The sequence below is a fragment of the Myodes glareolus genome, chromosome 15 (genome assembly GCF_982192425.1).
Source record: "Myodes glareolus chromosome 15, mMyoGla1.1, whole genome shotgun sequence".
In the NCBI taxonomy this organism is placed as follows: Eukaryota; Metazoa; Chordata; class Mammalia; order Rodentia; family Cricetidae; genus Myodes; species Myodes glareolus.
In genome coordinates this window covers 3,494,055-3,501,975 of record NC_142040.1, presented here as the reverse complement: position 1 = coordinate 3,501,975, position 7,921 = coordinate 3,494,055, and positions in this window count along the sequence as shown.

The window sequence follows — 7,921 nt, the reverse complement described above, 5'->3', positions numbered from 1 at the left end:
CCTGAATTATGTTTTCTTTATTGTCTCTATTTCAGTTTTCAAGTCTTGAATAGTTTCTTTCATATGTTTGATTGCTTTTTTTTCTTGGTTTTCATTAAGGGATTTGTTGATGTCTTCCAATTTTTTGTTTGTCTTTTTCTCTATTTCTTTGAGGGAATTTCTCATTTCCTCTTTAAGGGCATCAAACATTCTCCTGAAGTTATTTTTTAGGTCACTTTTTTTTTCTGCTTCATCTATATTTGCTTGTTCAAGTCTTGCTGTTGTAGAGCCACTAGATTTTACTGGTGTTCTGTTGCTCTTGTGGTGTTGCATGTGCTCTTACCTTGTCTACCCATCTTTTCCTCTAATCAGTATAGTTGGGACTGTCTGCTCTGGTGATCAATCTTCCAGGTGCCAATAGGCCCAAGACTCAGATGGTTGCTCCTCATAGTGCAGTCAGTGCCATGTTTCCAGTCACCCCATTGGTTACCCCATGTTTCTGGAGGTGGCTCAGTGTTCCCAGGGTTTGCTCTGCTACCATGAAGTTTGTTGTCTCAGGCTCTGGTATAAGTTGCCAGCTCAAACCTGTTTCTGTAAATTTCCCTGGTTTGGATCCACTCCTGCAGAGTTCCCTGGCTTGCTGTTAGTCTCACAAAAGTCTCTGGCTCTGATCTATTCCCTTGGAGGTCCCAGACTTGGGTGTACCCGGACCCGCAGAGGTCCTGGCCGAGGCCTAGTTCCTCTGAGGTCTGAGACTCACGAGCCTGGCCCCGCAGGGGTCCTGGCTCAGGTCTACTCGCCTGAAGGTCCCAGACTTATGCCCACATCCACAGAGGTCTCTTGTTCCTGTCTACACCCGCGTAGGTCCCAGACTCATGCCTGAACCTGCAGAGGTCTCAGGTTCTGGCCCACTCCCTCAGTAGTTGCTCCCTTGTACTTGTTCCTGTGGAGTTTACTGTATCAGTGCTGTTCTGGCCTAGGTCACAGGCTCAGTCCTGCTTCTGTGGAGTTTTCTGTCTCAGGCTTGCTCCCTCCTTAGGTTGCTGGTTTTAGAGATTGGACAACCAATATGGGGGTTCATCCCTGGGAGAGGCTAACTCTCCTTCACTCAGCAGTCATTTGTTCACTGCACTTTTCTGTTTGGGGGTGAAATGCTACAAAACTTTTCGCTTCAACATGACACATTATTATTTAAAAAGGTCCCAGATTCCGCCTAGTAAATACTCTTGATCAATCTTGTATTTAAACTACTTTAAAAACTAGTTCTGTCAGCATGTCCCATTTGTCAGTCTAGAGAAAAATAAAGCACCAAGACTAAAAGAGTTGTTAGGTATATAGCTTCCCTGCTCTCCACCCTGGGGTAGTGTCCTAATCTAGAATGAATTAATAAGAATTTATTAACATGGAAGTCTCCTCCCTCTGTACCTGATGAACTGAAACTTCTAAATCCTAGCTAAGATTAACTCCCAGCTCCAGTTTCAGGGAAACATAAATAATAAGATCTCTGGATATTCTCCTGTCCATTCTAAATCAATCATGAGATTGTAAACAGATTTTTCAGGCCCTCCAGTGTTTTCATAAAATCACAGTGTACTATTGTAAAGTAGATCAGATGGACCAAAGGACCCAGTAGAGAAACCTCTGAGCTGAAAGTTCACAGTAGGGTGTAGGATGCTCTATTGAGCACAGATTACTTTGGTGAATTCACTCTGCCTACATGTGGCAGGCAGGAGACTTGTAAATTCCCAAACCCAGTTGTTGATTGTCAAAACATTGCACGCAGAAAAAAATCTGCAAAAGAGATTGAAAAATGAGAGGCTTGATGTTGCAATCTTGTGTCCAGGGAAAGGTGACAGTTTCTTCTTTGGCTGGACTGAATCAGTTGTAGTCAAGGTACCCGGTTTCTCTCCATAGCAGAGAGAAATAAGGAGCTAGTGGCAGCCAGTGAATCAGGCCTGTAGCTGTCCTGCTCTGCACGCAGTTTTCCTGTTTCTACCAGAACCCTTCTGCTCCCTCTTGGGCAAAAAAGCAGTCACCCCTAAAATGCCCTGTTTTATAGGCTGTTCCATGTTAAGAGAACATTTAAACTAAAAGTATATAAAATGCTATTGACTGAGACTTTTTTCCTTTTTGGTGGTAACCTCATAAGTAAAATTAATTCAGGCATAGGAAATAAAGAGCTATTTGATGTGTTATAAGGTGAAAGTGAATATATTTATAACACCATTACTTATTTTTCCATATCCAGGGCTTCTAGTTATTTTTAGATGGTACTAAATTTGTTTTCCCCATGTTTATGCCTACTTGCTTGACCTTATTATTTCTTGACATCATTAACTTGGAAAAATTTCAGACTTACATAATGACACATTTACCACTGATTAGGCCTCCTAGCAACATTTCTATAGTGATGTTAAGAGTTAGCTAGGAAAATATTTGGTAGAACTACAATGAAAAAAATTTATAAATGTCCAGGACAGAAAAACATTTCTTCTTCCTCAAATCTTGACCTTTGCTATTGCATCTAAGATTATAAAATCATTTCTATACTAACAACTAATAAAATTACATATTTTAAACCCCCTCACTTCCTCAGCTGTCCCACTTTTATGTATAACTAGGAGGGGTAGTCATATGCATAACTGAGAGTAATAGCCATATGTGTATCCCTCAGGGAAGTCCTCACATTCTTGACAGTATTTTAATTTCAGTAAAGAGGAAGATAATTAGGAAATTTTAGAGCACCCTTTCCTCTTTCACACACACATGCATGCACACACACACACACACGTTCTGACACATCTTCTTTATGATTGTCTCAATATGAGCTATCAGCTCTTAGATTATTGTACAACAGAAAGCACTCTCAATACCAACCATAAGTGATTTTTTTTAAAAAAAGTCTATTCATAGATTCCATTTAATGAAGCCCTAAGTACTCAGCAACAGGGTTGTTGATGTAGTAACTAATGGTAGATCAATGTGCCAAAAAACACATAAACTTCTACAATCTTAGCAAGTAAAAAAGACTAGATTTTTTTTCTAATGTTTCATAAGTCAAAGACAAATAAGTCTGTTTATAATTTGCAGGATAATTCTTTTATCATTTTGTTAAGATTCCCTGAGGAAATACATATCTATAAAGAAAGCAATGCTGGTGACACAGACACAGACATGAACAAACAATGTGGGAGATTCTTCACTCTCTTGTGTAGTACTTGTCTTATACTTAACACTTGGTTTATCAATCTGCTAACCTGTACCTTTCTTAACAAAATAGTTGACTTTTATAATTCACAATGTGTTTTCACAAATTGCTTCACAATTGCTTTCAATTACCCTTCCAGTAGTCATCATTATATTTTGGCCCACAGGACTTTAACTTACAATGGTAATACCTGGTGTTCCCTGGTTTGTGGGACAGGCTATGAATGCCCTCCCCGTGACTCTTCAGTATTTCAGGAAATGTTAACAAAAAAAGCTGCACATCTTTTTTCCTAATTATCATATTCATCATTACTTTTGATGAAAGAATATGAGTTTTCTGTACTGATTTGACTCAAGTGTCAAGGTTACAAGTACTACACTAGAACATAGAATCAGTAGCTCTAAAATGAGGGTTGTGGCATCAGAAGAGATTAGAAAGTGAGAGATAGAAGAGTACTGATTTTTCTCATCAAGCAAACTTTTGTAAAAAGACTCTTTTAGTGGAGTAAGGTGGTGCACACAGGTACTCCCACTACTGGAGAGGCAGGGAGATGAGAGTTCAATGCCATCACAGCGATACTTACATAGTGAGTATGGTGTCTTGGTTGAGATGCCCCTCATAAAATCTCAGGCACTTGGTCCCCAGTGGGTGGCTGTTTAGAGAGGATTAGGAAGTGTGGCACTGGTGGAGGAAGTATGCCATTGGTTTTGGGCTTTGAGATCCCAAGAGCTTCTTTGCTGTAGTAAATCCTTCAGCCACTAGCCTTTAAGTTCCCAGCCCACTTGGGCGTGGCCTCTCATACTATAGATGCTGGAGTACAGCAGGCACTCCTGCTCTCTCTCTCTCTCTCTCTTCCGGCTGGGGGTTCCATTCCTGTTTCCCCGTGTGTGCAGAGGACTGTGATCTGTGAGTCTACCCCTATTATATTCAATTCTGAGCTAGTGTGGGATTTCTTTTTAATGTCCGTCTTCAGATCATATTATTTTAAGTAAGATTTTTACAATTACGGATAGTAGCCTTCTGAAAAGGTAAGCCTCAAATAAACTATTTCTCCTATAAGTTGCCTTATCTTATCACGGCAATAGAAAAGTGACTAATATATAACCAAGCTATATAAGACCTATTTTTTAAAAAAAATATTTTCAGATACAGTGGCCAAAAAAATAACACCTATGCCAGAAGACAGTGACATACAAAAACCTATTCAACCCACAAACACAGCTAAACCTTCAAATACCACTTGTCATGTCCTCCATCCACCCTGCTAATTTAAGCATTTCTTCTGATGTAGAAATATGTCTATTTTCCAGATAACATACTATTTCAGACAAAGTTGAATCATTAACACTTTCTAATAAGTTTGTGATTATTTTATGATTTCAGTGAAACCTGTCATTAGGTGATTTTGGTTTTACTTCTTAAGGAGTGAAAACACAATCTACTTTAAGTCCATCGTGAACAGAACTGATAGTATATGCAAGTAAACACAAAGATGTAACCAATTCTTGCTATTAACACCTTTGAGAACTACTACATTTTATGACTCATTTTACCTTACACAAAATTCATATATCTTAAGTAGTCTATCCATATCAACTGTGATGACAAACAGCTAATCCAAAAGTCACATTTCTTAAAACTGAAGTTTTAGAAATGTAATAGAAATTGTCTAAATATTTGCCTTCGTCCATTCTTAGTTTGTTGGGCTACCACATTTTTTAAGTTCAATGGTCTTTATTATTGGTTAGATAAAGTTTCATACTATTTTATTAGCTGCGCTTTTAGATACTTGTTGTCAATCATCTTACTATAGTTGTAAGTGGTGATTAATATACCCCCAAGGTCTTTGACAAACTACGTTAAGATGGATTAATATAACATAAAGGAATATTTTGCCTTCTCCATAATAATAATAACTTCATTACCACAGAAAGTACTTGCTGAATACTTACCTCCATGTCAGGTGATAGTGAAATATAGGAAGCCTCTGCGCTCTTTAGAAACCTTAAAATGAGTATTGTCATAAGAGTTCAAAGCCAAACTTGGTCACAGAATATATATGTGATTGCAAACTTTCCTCAGTTTCTTCCGTATTAAGCAGAGGAATAAACTTCACTGGCTTGATAGTGCAATCAATTCAGCACAAGAGGTGATGCACGAAGAGCGGCTGATAATAACAGTAAAGGGGTGGGGGTGAAGGGGTCTAACTGTGGGAACTGAGGGGACAGTATAGTTGTAGAAGTCAAAGCAGTAGTAGTGGAGTCACATAAAACAAGAAAATATGGACAGCTATTTTGACATGTCAACCTCCCTCAGGACTCAGCAATTCCACTCTTGGGAATATACCCAAGAGATGCCCTATCATACTACAAAAGCATTTGTTCAACTATGTTCATAGCAGCACTATTTGTCATAGCCAGAACATGGAAACAACTTAGATATTCCTCAATAGAAGAATGGTTAAAAAAGGTGTGGAGCATATACACATTAGAGTTTTACTCAGTGGTAAAAAACAAGGACATCTTGAACTTTGCATGCAAATGGATGGAAATAGAAAACGCTTTACTAAGTGAGGTATCCCAGACCCAAAAAGAGGAATATGGTATGTACTCACTCATAAGTGGATTCTAGCCATAATTTAAGGACTTCAAGCCTATAATTCGTGATTCTAGGAAGCTAAATAAGAAGGTGAACCTGAAGAAAATCATATAGTTATCTTCCTGGATATTGGAAGTAGACAAGATTGCCAGGCAAAACTTGGGTGCACGGGGGTGGGGGGTGGGGGGTGGATGTAAGGGGAGATGGGTAGAGAGAGGGAAGAAGGGGAGGACTGGGGAAAGCTTGGGGGAATGGGATGGCTGGGATGGAGGAAGGGTGGATATGGGATTAGGGAAGTAAATATCTTAATTAAAGGAGCCATTTTAGGGTTTGCTAGGGACTTGTCTCTAGAGGGGTTCCCAGGTCCAAGGAGAGGTCCCCAGGTTGTTCCTTGGGCAGCAGAGAAGAGGGTGCCTGAACTGGCCTTGTCCCATAGCCACACTGATGAATATCTTGCATATCACCATAGAATCTTCATCTGGCGATGGATGGAGATAGAGACAGAGACCCACATTGGAGCACTGGACTTAGCTCCCAAGGTCCAAAAGAGGAGCAGAAGGAGGGAGAACATGAAGGAAGCCAGGATTACGAGGGGAGTGTCCACCCACTGAGGCGGTGGGACTGATCTAATGGGAGCTCACCAAGGCCAGCTGGACTGGGAGTGTTGGAGCATGTGATCAAAATAGACACTCTGAATGTGGCTGGCAATGAAGGCTGACTGAGAAGCCAAGAACAATGGCACTGGATTTTTATTCTACTGCATGGACTGACTTTGTGGGAGCCTGTTTTGTTTGGATGCTCACCTTTATAGACCTGTATGGAGGGGGGAGGACCTTGGACTTCTCAAGGGGCAGGGAACCCTGACTGCTCTTAAGGCTAGAAAGGTAGGGGGAGGTGAGTAGGGGGAGGGAAAAGGAAGGCGGGGAGAAAGTGGAAATTTTTAATTAATAAATAAATAAATTTAAAAAAAGAAATATAAACCGTAAGATGAAATAAACTTTTACTCCCCCCGCCAAAAAAAAAAAAAAAAGAAAAAGAAAATATGGACAGAACCCAAGACAACTCTCCAGCTCATCATCCAGGGAAAGGCATTAGGAGTTAGTTCCTGGTCTCTGCTCAGGGCAGTGTCTTTGTAGGTTAGATTTAGGTTAATCTCTGTAGTTCATTGAACACATAAGGATATATATATATATATATATCTTAAAAATATTCTGATGAGATTTTACATGAGACAGAGGAGCAGCACATATGGACAAGGGTAACAAAGGACATTCTTTAGATGTATTTTACGGTTGAACACAACCTTTCCTTATATTGCACACAATGGAAACTTGTCAGCTATACAACAGTGTGGAGAAAGGAGGTTTTCAAACTGTCATGAATATGACATCGTATGGGAGACATCGTATGTCATGAATTAATGCATCGTATGGGAGAAGATTAATGATATCTGGAATAAGTTTTCATAAAGGATGAGTCTCTTACTCTTGTTCCTGATTCTTCACCTCGTCTTCATGATGATGTAGCAAAACAGTCCTTGCCAAATGTTAACTGACTTACAGCATTTCCCACCCTCCAGAGTCATAAAAGTCAAAAACATATTTTCTTTGTATATAAGCTATCTGCATGATTCTGTTATAGCAGGACAAAATTAACTAAAATAACTTACCATTCCCAGACAACTAGGTAAGTCGCTGTCTTCATGTGCCTTAAAGCTTGCAGAGGAAGGTGAGAATTAAAACAAATTATAAGAAGGAAAAACACAATTAAAACCTAAAGGCAGTGTGAGGAGCAATTCCTCAGGCAACGGAGAATATAAAAGCGGAGAAGCATCATGCTCAGGTGGAGAGCAAGTCAATTCATTGGAAGAAGTGTAGGAAGGAATTGTCTAAACCAATCAAGAGAAGGTGCTAAGATGTTTTTTGTTTGTTTGTTTTTTTAAGAAAGGAAAAAAAGAAAGAGGGAGGAAGGAAATTCCAAACAAAGAATATTTAATTAGGTTACATTTGGATTTTATCTTTAGAGTTTTGGGAAGACATCCATGGTTTAATGAGGTGGGCAACAGGGAGGAAATATTCATCACAAAAAGATCATTCTGCTTGTAGAGTGGAATGTGGGGTTGTAATTCAGAAAGGC